Source organism: Schistocerca serialis, chromosome 5 (assembly GCF_023864345.2).
Source record: "Schistocerca serialis cubense isolate TAMUIC-IGC-003099 chromosome 5, iqSchSeri2.2, whole genome shotgun sequence".
NCBI classification, from domain to species: domain Eukaryota; kingdom Metazoa; phylum Arthropoda; class Insecta; order Orthoptera; family Acrididae; genus Schistocerca; species Schistocerca serialis.
In genome coordinates, this window is record NC_064642.1 from 379,203,472 (window position 1) to 379,222,118 (window position 18,647).

The window sequence follows — 18,647 nt, forward strand, 5'->3', positions numbered from 1 at the left end:
CTAGGTGACGATCAGTTTTGCTTTAGGAAAAGTAAAGGGACGAGAGAGGCAATTCTGACGTTACGGCTAATAATGGAAGCAAGGCTAAAGAAAAATCAAGACACTTTCATAGGATTTGTCGACCTGGAAAAAGCGTTCGACAATATAAAATAGTGCAAGCTGTTCGAGATTCTGAAAAAAGTAGGGGTAAGCTATAGGGAGAGACGGGTCATATACAATATGTACAACAACCAAGAGGGAATAATAAGAGTGGAAGAAGAACGAAGTGCTCGTATTAAGAAGGGTGTAAGACAAGGCTGTAGCCTTTCGCCCCTACTCTTCAATCTGTGCATCGAGGAAGAAATGATGAAAATAAAAGAAAGGTTCAGGAGTGGAATTAAAATACAAGGTGAAAGGATATCAATGATACGATTCGCTGATGACATTGCTGTCCTGAGTAAAAGTGAAGAAGAATTAAATGATCTGCTGAACGGAATGAACAGTCTAATGAGTACACAGTATGGTTTGAGAGTAAATCGGAGAAAGACGAAGGTAATGAGAAGTAGTATAAATGAGAATAACGAGAAACTTAACATCAGGATTGATGGTCACGAAGTCAATGAAGTTAAAGAATTCTGCTACCTAGGCAGTAAAATAACCAATTACGGACGGAGAAAGTAGGACATCAAAAGCAGACTCGCTATGGCAAAAAAGGCATTTCTGGCCAAGAGAAGTCTACTAATATCAAATACCGGCCTTAATTTGAGGGAGAAATTTCTGAGGATGTACGTCTGGAGTACAGCAGTGTATGGTAGTGAAACATGGACTGTGGGGAAACCGGAACAGAAGAGAATCGAAGCATTTGAGGTGTGGTGCTATAGAGGAATGTTGAAAATTGGGTGGACTGATAAGGTAAGTAATGAGGAGGTTCTACGCAGAATCGGAGAGGAAAGGAATATGTGAAAAACACTGATAAGGAGAAGGGACAGAATGATAGGACATCTGCTAAGACATGAGGGAATGACTTCCATGGTACTAGAGGGAGCTGTAGAGGGCAAAAACTGTGGAGGAAGACAGAGATTGGAATACGTCAAGCAAATAATTGAGGAAGTAGGTTGCAAGTGCTACTCTGAGATGAAGAGGTTAGCACAGGAAAGGAATTCATGGCGGGCCGCATCAAACCAGTCAGTAGACTGATGACCAAAAAAAAAAAGAAGTGAAGTGGAAATGTGAAGGGACACGTATAGCACAAAAGCGTACAGGCCGATCCTGTCTGTTGTCTGACAGAGACCGCCGATAGCTGAAGAGATTCGTAATGTGTAATACGCAGACATCTATCCAGACCATCACACAGGAATTCCAGACTGCATCAGGGTCCACTGCAAGTACTATGACAGTTAGGCGGTAGTTGAGAAAACTTGGATTTCATGGTCGATCGGCTGCTCATAAGCCACACATCACGCCGGTAACTGCCAAATGACGCCTCACTTGGTGTAAGGAGGGTAAACATTGGACGATTGAACAGTGGAAAAATGTTGTGTTCAGTGACGAATCACGGTACACAATGTGGTGAAGCGATGGCAGGGTGTGGATATGGTGAATGCCCGGTGAACTTCATCTGCCAGATTGTGTAGTGCCAACAGTAAAATTCCGAGGCGGTGGCGTTATGGTGTGTTCGTGTTTTTCGTGGAGGGGGCTTGCAACCCTTGTTGTTTTGCGTAGCACTTTCACAGCAGAGGCCTACATTGATGCTGAAGAGCAATTCGGGGATGGCGATTGCATCTTTCAACACGATCGAGCATTTCTTCATCATAATGTACGACCTGTGGTTGTGTGGTTACACGACAATAACATCCCTGTAATGGACTGGTCTGCACAGAGGCCTGACCTTTATCATATTGAACACCTTTTGGATGTTTTGGAACACCGACTTCGTGCCAGGCCTCACCGACCGACATCGATGCCTCTCCTCAGTGGAGCACTCCGTGAAGAATGGGCTGCCATTTCCCAAGAAAGCTTCCAGCACCTGATTGAACGTATGCCTGAGAGAGTGGAAGCTGTGGAGGGGGGCGCCACCATCTCTTTTTCCCCTGCAGCTCAAATACTGGCGATAATTTTGAATGTGTACAGACTCGAAATGGCAACTTCTGCTTCAAGCACCATTATTTTAGCGTTAGCCATCTTGGCTGCAAACTAACGTACCTTGTCTTTGTAAATCTCAGATCAAGTCGTTACATATATTCCTTTAAGCATTACAACTGGCCTGCAACAAACAGTGTATTAAACAAGATATCACGGAATTAGGAAACAGCCTAACATCTGAAAATTCAAGCAGACTAAAATTGGTCACCAGACCGACATTCGGACTCAGTACCTTTGTCGTTTCCGCGAAAGAGCCCTGCCGCTGTGCTGTTTAAGTATGACTCAGAATCTCTCCTTTCGGCTGTATTTCCAACAGTTCCTCATCTCCTACCTTTCAAACTTAACAGAGGCTCTCCTCCAAACCTCGCATAACTAATGCTCCTGGACGAAAGAAAGTAGCAGAGACTTCTCATAGCCACAGCCTGTGGAAGGTTTCCAGAAGGAAATTTTCACTCCGCAGCGGAGTATGCACTGATATGGAACTTCCTGGCAGATGAAAACTATATGCTGGACCGAGACCGTATCTTTCCGCGAACGAGTCTACTTGTCAGCGAAATTCAAAAGGTCCCGAGTTGTGTCTCAGTCCGGCATATAGTTTTAATCTTCCAGAAATTCAAATGAAACTATATGGTTCCAGAGACCTTTTCAAGTCTAAAACATCCAAGATGTATATTTGCAGATCAACGCGACCAGTTACAATTTGTACCATGGCCGGAATTTTAACCCAGGTTTTCTGATCTGTAGGCAGATGTACTAACCAGTATCCCACTATGGCTTTTCACCACAGCACAGTTTACTCCAGCATTCCTCCCTCCTCAATCCTAATTGACATTCACTCATCATCCCTCTTGGTATTCCCTCTATTCTATCGCTTGCGCCTTGTCCCGCGGTTATGCAGGATCGGCCATCGTGAATCGAAATTGGCATGTTAATTTTAAGGGGTGGCCGGATGCCCTTCTTGCCGCCACCCCATAGCCCCCAGTACGGAATAAGTGTACCCCAACAGTCTGTGTCTAGTGGAATCCATGAAATAGTGTGAAAGTGTTCAGATGTCTGTGAGCTGTTTAACTGAGGCGAAACGTGGGGACCAGCCCAGTATTCACCTCAGTATTCACCTATCAGGATGGGGAAAACCGCCTAAAAACCACATCCAGGCTGGCCGGCACACCGGCTCTCGTCGTCAATCCGGCCAGGCGGATTCGATCCGGGGCCGGCGCACCTACCCGAGTCCAGGAAGTAGCGCGTTACCGCTCTCAGCTACCCTGGCGGGTCCACTAGGTATTTCCTATAAACAGGAAAAACCATTGCATAGGCTCTCCAATTGTATTGCAATAGCGCCTCAGCATCGAATGAAATGGGGGATCCTGCCTGAAACACAGGTATAGGGCGGAGGTGTGAATGGACTGAGGAGGGAGGTGTGCGACGGCAGCAAGTGTAACTGCGGACAGCCACTGTGCAAGGACGGCGTAGTGGTTGGTCTGTCTGACTAGTGAGCAGGAGACCTGGGTTAGAATCCTGGCACTGGTACAAATTTTCATTCGTCGCTTTAGTGTGCATACATACTGCCAGGACGTATCGTATCAGAGCACATTCCGCAGAAGAGTGAAGTTTTCACTCCAGCATACCTTTTTTTTTGGGAAGACGGCTGTGTTATCCTTTCTGATAAATGCATGAGCCTGTGTCTCTGTTAATAATTATGTACCGCTACCAGGAATGTACACGTAGGCCAGTATCTGCGATTTATTTTGTTTCGCGAGCAGTCGAGATGGCAGACCGAAAAATGTGCAGAGGGTGAAGGGGAGATAATATTCGCTGGGCTGGCAGGAGGACATTCAATATTCAGAAGTTATTCGCTATTGGCGATTAGCGTGCATGTCAGTGGTGGCAGCGACGCACACAAAGGGCGGGAGCCGTAATGCTCGCCGAGTAATAACTCTGCCGCGTTGGGCGCCAGGCTGCCGGGTGACGCGAATGTCACGCCATGGCTGTGTTACGGTGGAAGCGCGGTGGGTCGGCTGTGATAGCAACGTTTGATTTGATTTTTTTTTCTTTTTTTTTCTAGCAACACGTCCCTGATCCGCACCGATGGCACTATGTATCTACTTAGTGGACATGGGATCAAAGTACCTACAATAGTTAGTTTATCCCAGGACCGGTTTAAGGCCCCAGTGACACAAGCCATCACTTGGAGCTCGAAGCTGAGAAGGGTGTTAGAGGTGCTCAAGTGCATGATTTGTATACAGTGCGTATCGCAGTCACGAGGGGCGTTCAATAAGTAAGGCAGCACATTTTCTTTCTCGGCTAGTTTTTACGTTCCAAGCAGAGCTGCTATTGAGTTTCTTTTGGCGAAAAACCAAAGCATCACATATATTCATAGGTGCTTTCAGAATGTCTGCGGAGACCTGGCAGCGATCAAAAGCACGCTCAGTCGTTGTGCGAGGCGTCTGTAACCATCGCAACAAGGTCTCGAAACCTGTCCGATTCCCCACGTGGCGGCCGACCACACACAGCTGTGACTCCTGCAGTGGGATCCTGATCACTTGTCTCTTATAGGTGCTTAAAGGATGCTGCTTTCTTGGATAGCTTTTCAACAATTCAAGCAAATCACATAAATGGCTTTTATTACAAATTAAGTAGGCAGACAATACTTAACTTTGGATTTTCAACGAGTTGTAGCAAGCGATGGGCGACATGCAAAAACAAAGTGCTTCGCTGTCTAGAATGTCCATGCAAGTCATTCACATACGCTCATACGTCACTGATATAGTTAATATCACTGCGCTTCTAGGCCTCCCTGTTAGCGTCCGTCTTCTACTGCCCAGAGGCTGGCAGGAGCGGCGCTTATATTCTCTTCTACTAGAGGCCGCTCCTAGTCAACGTGCTATTGGCTGCCGTCGTCTCGTAGCCCTCTCTGCTCTTGCGTTCTCCATCTTCGTGTCGGCGCTTGTCGTTAGGCCGGCACACCTGCAATGTTGGAACGTGCGGACACTCTCATTCGAGAAGATCGACGGATCGTAATCAAAAATCTCTCTGCTCAATTGGACATATCTGTTGATAGTATTGCCACATCAGTCCATCAATTGGGATACTCAAAGGTGTGTGCGTGCTGAGTTCCTCGCCGCCTACTACAAGATCATACAGAGCAACGAAGGACCATTCGTGCAGGACTGCTGTATGACCCAAATGACCGAAGGAAAGGCGAAATGTACAAAACAGCAACTAGACTAAGAAGGTAAGCCAGTCAAACATAACAGCAGAAAATCAATGGCAGGAGAACGGCTGGTTGCGATAGCCATCTCTAATCGTCCATAAGGCCGGGGACACACAAAAGAAGAGCTGATAAGATCAAAAGTGATATGGTTCTGTCACGTCTTTCTTTGACCATCTGACTGCACATGCGAAAAACAGTGTCTCTGTCAGTGGAAATACATCGTTGATAGTTTCGCTTAGAGTTGTCAGCTAAGCCTAACTGCTATTTTGTACAGATTCCCTTTCCTTCTGCCATTTGTCTGTCATGTACTACTCAAATGGCCATCATCCATTTGTTCCTTGACATGGTTGTGCGATGGAGGACTTCTTGGTTTATAGTACCATACTCTGGTTTCAATGATCTTGTTTTTGAATGTGCAAGGTCTCAGTACGTGAGGTATAGGAAATATGACGTCTCCTTTAGGAAGTTATGGTTTAGTGGTATTTAAAGTGCAATAAATAGTTTTTCTGCATAGACAGAGTTAGGATGTTGAGACGCTTTTATAAAGATAGCAAGTCGGTTTTCTGTCGGTGTACCGACACGTCTCAAAGTATGATGGCGCAGAGCATAATAAAGTAAAAGCAAACAAGCCAACCCGGTTAGCCGTGAAGTCTAACGCACGGCTTTCCGGATTGGGAAGGAGCGCCTGGTCCCCGGCACTAATCTGCCCGGCGGACTTGTGTCGAGGTCCGGTGAACCGGCCAGCCTGTGGATGGTTTTTAGGCAGTTTTCCATCTGCCTCGGCGAATGCGGGCTGGTTCCCCTTATTTCGCCTCAGCTACATTATGTCGGCGATTGCTGCGCAAATGTACTCGTACACCGCCATTACTCTACCACGCAAACATAGGAGTTACACTCGTCTGGTGTGAAACGTTCCCTGGGGGGAGGAGGGGGGGGGGGTCCACCAGGGGGGCCGAACCGCACAATAACCCTGAAAGAGTGGTTCGCTGTGGGGCGGCGGAGGGATGAAGTGGACTGCGGTAGTCGTCTTGGGGTTGTGGACCACTGGGGCTGCGGCGGGGACGGAGCCTCTCCGTCGTTTCTAGCCCCCGGTTAACATATAATACAATACATTCAATACAAAAGCAAACAAACCTAACAACCTTATTGTTTTTGTGTCAATGAAAATTTTATAGAGAAGGCACAAAACTCAGTTTATAGAGAAGACGTAACAGTTAGTTTTTGAACAAGATTCTAAAATCTGGTAATTCAGAGAACGTTTTTACGAACCATGATTTAATATCTTTGATTTCTCTCATTACTTGTCCACTCTGTGATTATAAAGCGTAGATTTTACGAGATTCTGTGTCAGAAACTATACGCACTGTTTTGCGTTTTTGTTCCACCAACAGTAGTGTATCTCGAACTAATTTGAAAAACCTGCATTTTAGTTCTACTAATAATTGTTTATTTCGAAACTGTTTTCCACTTATTGCTATATCGCCAGGAAACAATAGACTAACGTCCACAAGTAACATTATTGTGTAAGAAAGAAAACATTAGAAACACACCTACTAGCTACAAACACACATAATGTGTGATTATGATATTATGCGAGAAATGTCGAATGGAGCACTCATCACTCCTGTTATGTACCAAACATGTTAAATTGCGGTGTTATATTCCATTTTACAAGATGGATAATTAATAGTATCAAATATAGTACAAACGAAAATATACAGCAGTAAAGTATGTAACTCGTATGAATGAAACACTAACGATAGCAATTTTCAAAGAAGATATGAATCAGTGAAGGAAGCAGCGATCCAAGTCCAGGCCATTTCATGTAATGCGAATATGCAACGTAGAACAAGGTATCACAGTTCCACATATGCGACCCACAGTGTTACCTATTATTACCGCAAGCTGTGAAGTCACAGGAAATTTATCATCGTCGGTAAGATGTCGAAGTCTGCATGCTGCTTATGAGTTTCAGTCTGGGGAAGATTCAGTGCTTCATTTTATTTACAAATAAGATAAATACGTTCCTTGGCCAACTAGTCACGAGACGTGCAAACATAGTCATACTCTGCAGCATTTTCATTGTTCGCTGTCTGACACTTACTACTCATTACCATTTCTTTTAATACTTATTTGTGGATAGCATCTCAATTGCAGAAACATGGTCAACAGAAAAAATAGCTTTCGTAGCCCTCAGTAAAGCATTCGTACTGTCAGATGATACAACCTAATGGAAATGCTAAAAATGATTAAACTAGACTATAAAGACAGAAGAATACTTAACGGAGCTGTGCAAAGAACAAACAGCAAAAGTAAAGACAAGAAATAGGTCTACACAGGAAGAAGTTAGAATAATTCATGTCTTTAGAGAAGGGTGCAACCTGTCTCCATCTCTATTTAAAAGCTACACAGCGCATGCAATGAACGACTGAAAAAAAAAGAAAATGGAGAAAGAATGCGGATGCGTCGGTTTGCGGATGGTATAGCTTTGTTAACTCCAGATAAAGGAAATTTCCAAACATTCTTAGACGATATAGATATGGTACTGTCAGATGAGCACATAATGGAAATTTACTCTACAAAGATAAAAATACTCGTGTATTTCAAGGAATCAGAAGGAATAAACAATAGAGTAAATAAATCCAAACAATACTCACCTAAATATTTCGTAAGTAAAATAAATGAAGACAGAAGAATCAAAGAAAACCAAAAAAAAAATGAATTAGAGAATCAAAATCAATGTTAATGAATAAGATAAAACTGCTTTGTTCAAACAACAAAAATACCGAAATATGGGTAAAGGTGGTCAGGATCTGTATTTGGAACGTACTGCATTTGGAGCGTAGTACTTGAGAGCTCTGAAACATGGACAGTAGACAAACATGGAATGAACTCTCTTGAAGAACTTGAGGTATGGTGCTGGCAACCGCTCGTTATGCTGTTAAAGACAAAGTTGACAGATCAGATAAAACTACCAGCCAGGAAATCCTGAAAAGAACTGAAGAAGAAAAGTGGTTTAGAAGAACGACACAGCGAAGAAGACACGAATGGATTGGTCGCATAACACGACATAATCAGTTCATTGCAAATAACCTAGAAGGGACAGTATTAGGATTGGTAACCCAAGGAAGACCACGACTGGTATTTTTGGAACAATCTATATATAATGCAGGAGTCTCTAATTGTGCAGAAATGAAGAAATTAACTTATAATGGTTTCAGGTGGAGAGCTTGCAACAAACCGAAAGATTTGTGATGTTGATGGAAAAGAAGCATCTGAAAGGTTCGGGTACTTTTCAAAAGCAGGCGATGGCATCATGTGATGCTTTGGAACCGCGTGGGTAAAATTACTTTTTTTCAAATTTTTCAGGTATTTCCCTTCCGCTTATTAAGATGGTGGGTTGAAGCAGATCTATCTGAAGCCCTTCAACCATTAAAAAAGAGAGTTTACCGACATGTGTGCATTACCTTTGTACGATGTTTGCAAATGTTAGCATCGCTTGAAGAGGTCACAGCGGCTATTGTAGTTTATGTACAGATAAAACCGTCACACGTGTCGAATTATTTGATATATTCACAAGTTTCGATCATCAGATGCGGGCAATCTCATATATTAGTTGCCGTTGCGGTAACCCGTTAGAGGTTTAGACCACCGCTCGGCGCCATCGTCAACATTGTGTTGGTGTTCTACTGCATATGTTTTATTGAGTTTCAGCTGGTGTAAATTAATTTTTTATGTGCCACTTGCTTCACTTATTGAATACTGTGGCTTTCGGTATGACAGTCATCTCGTGGGCAGAAAGGAAAACTCTCGAATGGAAGTTATTGCAGCACTCTGGTTACACCAGCGCGCTTGCTATGAAACATCTATGCAGATGTTCAACTATATAAAAAAATCGAAATCATTGTAACTGAAATAACACTTGCATAGAGGTACAATTATCCTCGATCACTGTGCCGCAAAAACAATTTGTTCGGAGCAAGGATGTTCGTTTTAGTACTGATGTAGTTTACACGTTCCAGACTGAGTAGAGATTTGGTGAATGAAAGCTGTGAGAGAATGAAAGAAGACATCATGTGATACTGTGTCTGTAAGTAAAGGTCGGCGGTTCTAGGCGCTTCAGTTTGGAACCGCGCGACCGCTACGGTCGCAGGTACGAATACTGCCTCGGGTATGGATGTGTCTGATGTCCTTAGGTTTAAGTAGTTCGAAGTTCTAGGGGACTGATGACCTCAGATGATAAGTCCCATAGTGCTCAGAACCATTTGAACCATTTTTTTGTAAGTAAAGAAACTGTTTCCTAACTGTATAACAAGCTCTATAAGAGCTGAATTAGTATTTTTGAATGAATATATTTTTTGGAATAGCGATTGGATAAAAGATAACATAATTTTTTATGGTAGGGTAAGAAGTGGCTATAGAAATCATAGTATAATTTTTCTGATACCATCAGTTTCCTAGGAAAAGCCTGAAGGGATAATTGTATGCAGTATTCCTGTTACTTAATTTTATTTTGCTTTCTGCTACTTATTTTCAATTTTTTGAACAATGTACAACAATTGTGTTAATTTATTATTGTGTAATAATAAATTAATACAATACGGCTTGGTGTCAAGCATTTTTTTAAACATATTTCTGCTGTTGATAGCGCCCTGAAAAAATATTGTACTTATTTTCAGTTTGGGGACTCAACTGCATTCACAATGCACGTATTAAATTTCATGCATATACACAACAACGACACCTGTATCATTTTCATAATTTTTAAATATTTGCAATCAGTAGATTTGTTATGTTATTCGTTGTGAATGAGTTTATTACTTGTTACAAAATGTTTAACACTAACATTCAGCGAGATACAACGATACTGACGGTTTTTGTGTACACTGGATTGTTACTTTAAAATCTAAACAGTATAACTTCTGCTCAAGAAATTTCACCTGCGAATATGCTTCTAAAACGATAATTTTCATTAAATATGAAAGGGAAGTCTTTAATCTGTATATTCGTTCAAAATATGGATTTATGTTACTGATAAACTGCACACGTGACTCACTTTATTTTTAGTTTGCTTCTACTGTTTATGACTTCTACGTTCAGTGATGTAAGCAAGTCATTTGTGCCTACCTCGTGACGTATGAAGACGACGAGTGATGCTGCAGTTTCCGCTTTCGCTGATTTTACTGAAACAGCGTTGAGCCTTTCTTGATTTTAAGATAATACAAACAAAAATGATTATTGACACTCTTGAGTAACAAACTGACTGAATCAAACAGCCTTTAATCGACGATTTATATTCATATTTGCTCGAAACGTTTGATAAACAGAATAACTGTAAGGGCGCGGTCCACAATTAAGTAAAAGGCCACATTCTTCCATCATTTATAGTTCATATATGAGCTCGTATGTGCTCATAAATCGTTTGCAGAATCTCAAAAAATTTCAGTTACTTGGAATCACACATTCTGTACTCCACCCTTATAAACAATTTTCAATTACTATTAGCCTCTGAGTTTTTCAAATACACATTTTCATACATTCGATGCCTATAAAAACTTACGCCCCCCCTCCCGACGCCATTCAATTGTTCGTTCCTCTGATTGTACATAGCTATTACCCTCAATGGGTATAGCACACATACAGCAGAAAATATCCAGTACAACACTTAAATACTTAAAACTTTTTCAGAATATTTCAGGAAACGTAGATATTAAGGAAAAGTAGATTGCGTGTGCCTTTGGGACGAAATTTTCGTGGCTTATTAATAATTTAATTAATTTGAATTTCTTATTAAGAAGAATTTCAGACAGAAATTCTGTGAGAAATATACCTGATATCGGCTTTCTTTGGGAACTGTACCACAGGTTTAAAGAAAAAGATCAATACATCGTCTTTTATGACTATACGAGCATGCTATTAATTCGTGTAACACCACTATTTTGTAGTTTTATAGCTGCTATGATCTGTATTTCCGTACTTTCCTGAACAATAATCACGAAGAAATATGAGAGAAAGCTAGTATTGCACACAAGGTAGCTACAAACTTTTCATGAAATGAATGAAATTCCATATGAAAGCATTATTTATAAATACACACCCAAATCCGGCCAGCGGTAAACGCTGCACAGATGTAACAAAATGCAGCCAGATTGTAAACGTAACAGAAACATGAAAGTTCGGAATTCATTCGCAGTCACATAATGTTTTGATAAATTTTGTGTATGGTCCACGTTGCCGCTTAAAGAGCACAGGTCATATCTTAAACTTAATGGATAAATATTTGGCGGAATATGTTTTCCATGAGGTTTTTGACGTTATATTTTGTCCTTTGCACCATGTTCGGTTGAATTCTGATAAAAACTAATTAAACAACAGACCCTAAGGCAGACTTTTCCGGTTGACTTCTTACAGGCAATTAAATATTAAACCTTCAGTAACGTCACCAATTTTAGAGGCAGATACAGGACATATCATTACATGTCGAACAAATTATCGACTTAACAATTACATACAAGCATACACACACACACACACACACACACACACACACACACACACACACACACACACACAAGCACACACACGCACACATGCGTAGAGATTTTCACTGTTTTCTCAGCAACAAATTACAGTTCATTCGTGATAAATCATGAAAGACATATTTTTTCATTCGAGGCTTTGCCGTTTGCATCTCGAGTCTTCATCAAATCTATCTAGTTGATTCACCGACGTTACAATCTTTAAAAATACGTAAAAAACATTCACTGCGCTAGCTCAGCAAGCCATACTTTTAGGATCTCAGCGCTGTCAAAACGCCAAAAAAATAATTACGAAAACACAAATAACGGAAGTCTTCACTGTATGATCGAGTTGTTCAATGAACTGCTTCCGATTAAGGTTTTCTGTGGATTTTACTTGGTTGTAATGCAAGCGCTGGAAGTGCAAATGTTGCTACTTGGGAAAAACTCGAACCAATAGGATTTTGATGTGTTCTGGCTGCAAAATTGTGCGTTCTGCAATGGAGTAAGATCTGTGGTCATCAGTCCCTTAGAACTTAGAACTACTTAAACCTAACTAACCTAAAGACATCACACACATCCATGCCCGAGGCAGGATTCGAATCTGCGACCGTAGCGGTCACGCAGTTCCGGACTGAAGCGCCTAGTACCGCACGGCCACACAGGCCGGCCAGATTTCATTACTTTTCTGACTGACATATTAACTAGCTACACTCTGCATTACCTAGTTGTATTTTCTTTACTGCGAGTAGTAAAGCGGTGTTAATTTTCATTGAAAAAAAACGGAGACTCTTGTTTCTTGATGAAAGTGTTAGTTGCATCAACAGAAAAATTGGTTGTTTATTTAGTCGTGTGTATGACTAGTCACTTGCGTGTAAAGATTTCCTTCTGGAGGAAAAAATTCTTGTGGCACATTGCCGTAACTTACAAACTATGTGCACTTTTAAAAAAAATAAGAGGATAAAAAATCTTTTTTGTACTGCTAATATTGCAAAACCACTCTACATAGGCTTCTGGCTCATACAATCACACTACGATCTACATGATTAATGGCCTGTTCGTGTGTTGTTGTACAATAATCATAATTCTAGCTACAGAATTATTGAACTGCTACAAAATCTTTTATTCATGCTGATTTATCGTAATTATTATTAAGTATTCTGTCAGGCACACACACCTACAAAAAATTCTGGGCTATATTTGAACGCTCTGTGTAGAGGGAAGTTGATTCTAAGTCCTAGGCAGTACCTTCATCCAACTGGCAAAAAGCCAGTTCTCTGGATACCGACTGCTGTAGGCTAATAAATTTCCTGGACCCCCCGTACATTTATCTGATATATGAGAACAGAGAACTTTCGAACACCGCAGAGAAGTAGAACTCAGCTGAAAGCAAGAGTCAAACGTAACAGTCAGGTCGATCACAATCACAGCGTCCTTGAAGAATTTCTGTTTTTGCGAAAACAAAGTAAGTGCATGGAGAGTTACGAGTCGCGCAGATGGATCAGATCATGATAGAGGTAGAGGCAAAGACCTATGCTACACTTACAGAACACCGTTGTCAGTCACACAGCGCCAAATAAATGCAAAGAAGCTTAGCATACCACTGTACCAGAGTCGTGTCGTCATATCAGCGAATACGAGGCAGCACTCCATTAGTGTATACTGACAGGAAGTGCCAAGTGATAGGCTTTAGAACGATCTATTCATAGAGGAATGACCCATGCGGTCTTGTATCTGTATATCGTAGATTGTTTCTTTATCGTCTTTATAGGATAAAGACGAGGGTCGTTTCCTGTGAACTGGTAAACCGTATTTTTATTTCAACGTACAATAGGCTGTTGTTAGATATCAGGGCAACAGGACAAAATTTTTCTTAACAGTAGCTTATATTCTGTAGGAATACTTATACGACCATACGAAGCCCTATATTTTTAGTGTGTTCACTGAAGCATTCCAGCTGAACATTTTGATGCTGCGTGTATTACCGCAGCATTCGTTACTCTCAAAACTGTGACTTAGCTTCACATCCAACGCCATTGCTGTTGAGCAGAGATTCAACGACTCACAGTAAGATTCTTGACAAACAAACAGTTTTGCAGCTGTTCTTGTACAAAATGGGAAGCTATTAAGGAGCAGTATGAAGCTATATCTTTTTTGTTTATCATCACACGCTGCATTTTGCTAGTTACGTGAATATTGTATTTTCCTGTATTTTTTCACTCTTTAGTTGTGCACTTCACGTAATATAAATGATGCCGGATTAATGAATCACAACCAGAGAGAGTCACACGATGCAAATATCTGGGGATAAAAGTGTCTTGGTAATAGTAATGGAACTGGCACATGGGTTTAGCTGAAGGTGAACCACATGACTCATTACAACTCGCTATTAGTATACTGGGAAATTGTAGTTTGTCTTCAAACTGGGAAATTGTAGTTTGTCTTCAAAATCGATTGCACATAAAACACTTGTACGGACAATTATACGAAACTTATCAGGTATATGGAATCCATATCAGGTCTTAATAGCAGGAACATCGAGCGTGTTCAGAGAAAGGCAGTGCGAATGATCCCAGGTCTGTTGGACTGGCGAGAGATTTAAACATATGCTGAAAAACGTAAATGGCAGACACTTCAAGAAAGACACCACACAAATCGCGAGAGCCTGTTTAGAAAACTTCAGTCACTGTTTATCAGGGCATAAATTGCAAAATTCTTCAGCCTCATCTACGAAGGCTATTTTTTTTTTTTCAACCTCCGATCGTGGAATTAAAACCACAGTGAAAATCTCATGAAGCTTTGCCCAGATGTGTCGAGCAGTGTCTCTAGGATGCCTGTCTATCGGATCACTTGGCACTTTTCAGTTCTGAGTGCACAGTGAGCACGTAAAGATGCCAAGAAAATAGTGTCTCCGCCAAGTGTGAAACCCTGCTGAGGTGTTTCGCCTGATTTAATGCAGCCCACATAACACAACTGTCATGCGTTTCCTTCTTCATGACAAGAATTCTTGGCTGCGTATTTCAGATGCGACGAAGACGCTCATGCAGCGTTTTCGATGGGAAGTGTTTAATCACTCACTGTACGCTCGTGACTTGACTCCCTCAGATTTTCATCCCTACCATCTCGTTAACCGCTAGCCATAAGGCCAGCATATTGGCACAGACAACGAGGTGCAGACCAGCGAAAGCAATTGGCGGAAATCATAGGCAGCTGCTTTCTATCGCTAGTGTATCGCAAAGTTGGTGCCACGCTACGGCAGATGTCTAAGTCGAAGTAGCGACTACGTGGAGAAGAAGTTGGAAGTAGAAGTATTTTGATTTTTGCTATTCGTTTACATTTTGCGGCCGGTCAGAGGCTGAAAAAAATTGATCTGTTTTATAAGGGGCGATCAAAAAGTTTCCTTTCGAGGGCTGTACAGTAGAGAATCGGTATGCCAACCTGGCAAATCACCGAGAGCATTGAGGCAATCATCCCGCCGACGCACTAGGTTGAAAATAACCGTTTTGTAAAACACCTTGTCCTGGTATGTAGAAGTGCGTAACTGCCTGATGCACATCCTGGTACTACAGAAACTGTAGACCCTTGAAGGGGCCGTACGCGTGATAATCGCATGGGGAGAGATCGGGAGTATAGGATGTGTGCTCGAATGTCTCCCGCTTGAGATGGTGTAACTTCTACGTTACTACATTTACGATATGGGTTCGCACGTTGTCATGAAGCAGCAGCACCATTCGTCGCTCACCATTCCACAACGGCGGATTTCAACAAACATTCTGCCCCTACACATTCATCATTCTCCGATGGATGACTAACGATGTTTGGCCTTCGGCAACCAAGAACAGAATAACATCACCTTGGTCCTGTATGTACGCAATTGATAATAACGTCGCCATAGTTCATGTTTCCGCATTTACCGCACGTATATCGCAAAGACGCAAATACTACGCTAGTACCTACACGTCGGTGCCCATATATCCCAATCGGAGTGGCGTTACGTTGCATATACGCTGCAGCAACGACCTCAAGCAGAAACATCGCCCCTTATACTAAACTTATAATCTGGTTAATGGGACAAAGTCTCACGCCCTATGGGAGAATGGCCCGGAAATAGATCTCAAAATACAGTACAATAACGCTGCTACACATTTAACAGTAATTTACAGAACATATAGATATAGATGTCTTCAATCTGGTTAGGTACCGTATTTCACCTAATGGTTATCTTTTGATCTCTGTGTCTGCAGCTTGTGGTCTTGCGGTAGCGTTCTCGCTTCCCGCGCGCGGGGTCCCAGGTTCGATTCCTGGCGGGGTTAGAGATTTTCTCTGCCTCGTGATGACTGGGTGTTGTGTTTCTTTCATCATCATTGAGTCGCAAGTCGCCGACTTGGTGTGAACTAAAAAGGACTTGCAATACGGCGGCCGAACTTCCCTGCATGGGGCCTCCCAGCCAACAATGCCATACGATCATTTCATTTTTTTTTTTTATCTCTGTATATGCGCAAATTGAACATCTTTGACACTTTGTTTCACATACTCCGACTTTTTCAGTTCCTACAATTTTTCAGCCCTACTACTCCTTCTATTTCTAAGATAATCGTTTGTGGATGGCCTCCTTTGCTCCTGGTAAGGATTCTCCATGGATTTATTTCATTGCTTGATTTTTGCAGTATCTTTATTACGTACCTTACCTGCCTACTTACTGCTTAACATCTTCTTATGCTAGCACAAAACAAATTATTTCTTCGAAACTCCTGAATTCGCAAGAGTGTGAAATATTTATGAAGAATCAAAAACGTCGCCTTTGCACATGGAACCAAGGTTAAACTAAAAGCCATTCGTTTTGGCTCTCGATTAGCTACAACGAATCAGCTTCCAGCAAAGAAAGAAGGCGCCGGGAGATAGTGTGACAAGGATTAGCAGTCTGAGCGTCAAACGTCACTGATAAAACCAATTACAAGAGAAAGCTTCTGTCTGCAGGTTTACATACCTGTAGCGGCGGTATTCGGAGCGCACAAGTGACAGCCGGATTGTAGTAAGTTACGCTGACCAGCGGTTGCGAAGTGGAATGGAGGTCACAGGGGCCACCGAACCACTGAAAAGCGTAAACGCAGCGGTTTGCATGTCGCAAGCTACAGGAAGAAGGGGCCCACTGGCGCAGCCACGTTATGGGGTGTACGTGACTCGTAGCGATGCGTTAGCGAAACAGAGGTGCGCAGCCAAGTATAAATAGGTGTTGTTTTCTAACGAGATTCATTTAAGTGAGGCAGCTCTCCTGGGTGGTGGGGCGTGTCACACTACCGGCGACACACGGCAGTAGATGGGGTGCCAGCGTCCCGGTCCACGGCGGGTCGTTGGTTGACCCTCTGAGACCAAAGCGGCGTCAGCAGCCAGCCGGGGCGGGCAACTCTTCGGCTCGCTATCGCGGGCAGTCATCTCGGCTCCCGACACACGCCGGAGACTTCCCGAGGCGCGGGCCACAAATTCGGACGCCGGATAGCGGGGGCGGTCGTTGCCGCCGCGTTCCCAGCTACGCCAGCCGCGGAAGAAGCAGCAGCTGGGACGGCCTACGGCTTCCGGCGGAGCAGCGCGGAGTCAACGGGGACGTTGGCCGCTGAGTAGGCTGCTGGCGCAGCCATCCTGACGTAATCGGAACTCTACAGCTGGCGAACAAGACCGGCACGACACAGCGTTGCATTGCACAGGTCGCTGGAGCAGTGATGCGGACCGAGCTCTGTAGTGGAAAAAATAAATCATTTGAAAAGCTCGGACGAGTTTTAATACGGCACCTTCTTGCATCCATCCACTACAGTTGGTGTCAATCACTACATACCTGTTGTATAAACTCACCTGCAAAATTTGCCGGCCGGGGTGGCCGAGCGGTTCTAGGCGCTACAGCCTGGAACCGCGCGACCGCTACGGTCGCAGGTTCGAATCCTGCTTCGGGCATGGATGTGTGTGATGTCCTTAGGTTAGTTAGATTTAAGTAGTTCTAAGTTCTAGGGGACTGATGAGCTCAGATGTTAAGTCCCATAGTGCTCAGAACCATTTGAACCATTTTTTGCAAAATTTGTGTCCATAAGTGTAAAACCTATGCTCCACACCGTTGTCATGTGCACTAATTTATGCATGTATTATGAGGTCCTAATTTAACAGCAAGATACCACAAGGGTTATTCATCATTTTACACATAATGATTTTATGCCGACATCAACGACATCTACAATTTTGGATTTTATTTCGGAAGCAAATATTTAATTGAGTGATATGTTTTCCACAGTTAAATTGCTTCTCCGAAATTAGATTTTATTCCTTTTAAAAATGCTTTTACGCCAAGTAATGGACTTAAAGTAGACGCGTTTTCATTTCCGGAACACTGATTCATCATACCACTTAGGCAGGATCTCCGGAACTGTTGTTCAATTCTGCAGCGCTTAAGGAGAAATAGTTTGCGCTTAGGATGTGCCAGACTTGGTCCACCCAACTGGTACCTCTTTCTCATGACTAACGTTGAAGTTCGCCTATGAACTGTTCTGCACAAGATCACCTATGCTTCACTTTTAACAGCTGTAACCTGTACGGCTTCATAACCAACCGATGTCTGAAAACACGCCAAATTGTTGTTGTAGGCAGTTGTAACTCCCGACTGGCAAGGCGAGTTGATTTTGAAGGACTACGGTGGATACCAGTTTGAATTCGGGCAACATTTTCTTCAGTAACACGAGGACGGCCATGACTCTTTCCATTACATAGACATCCTGTATCTAGAAACTGTCGATACCATCTGCGAACGTTCCACC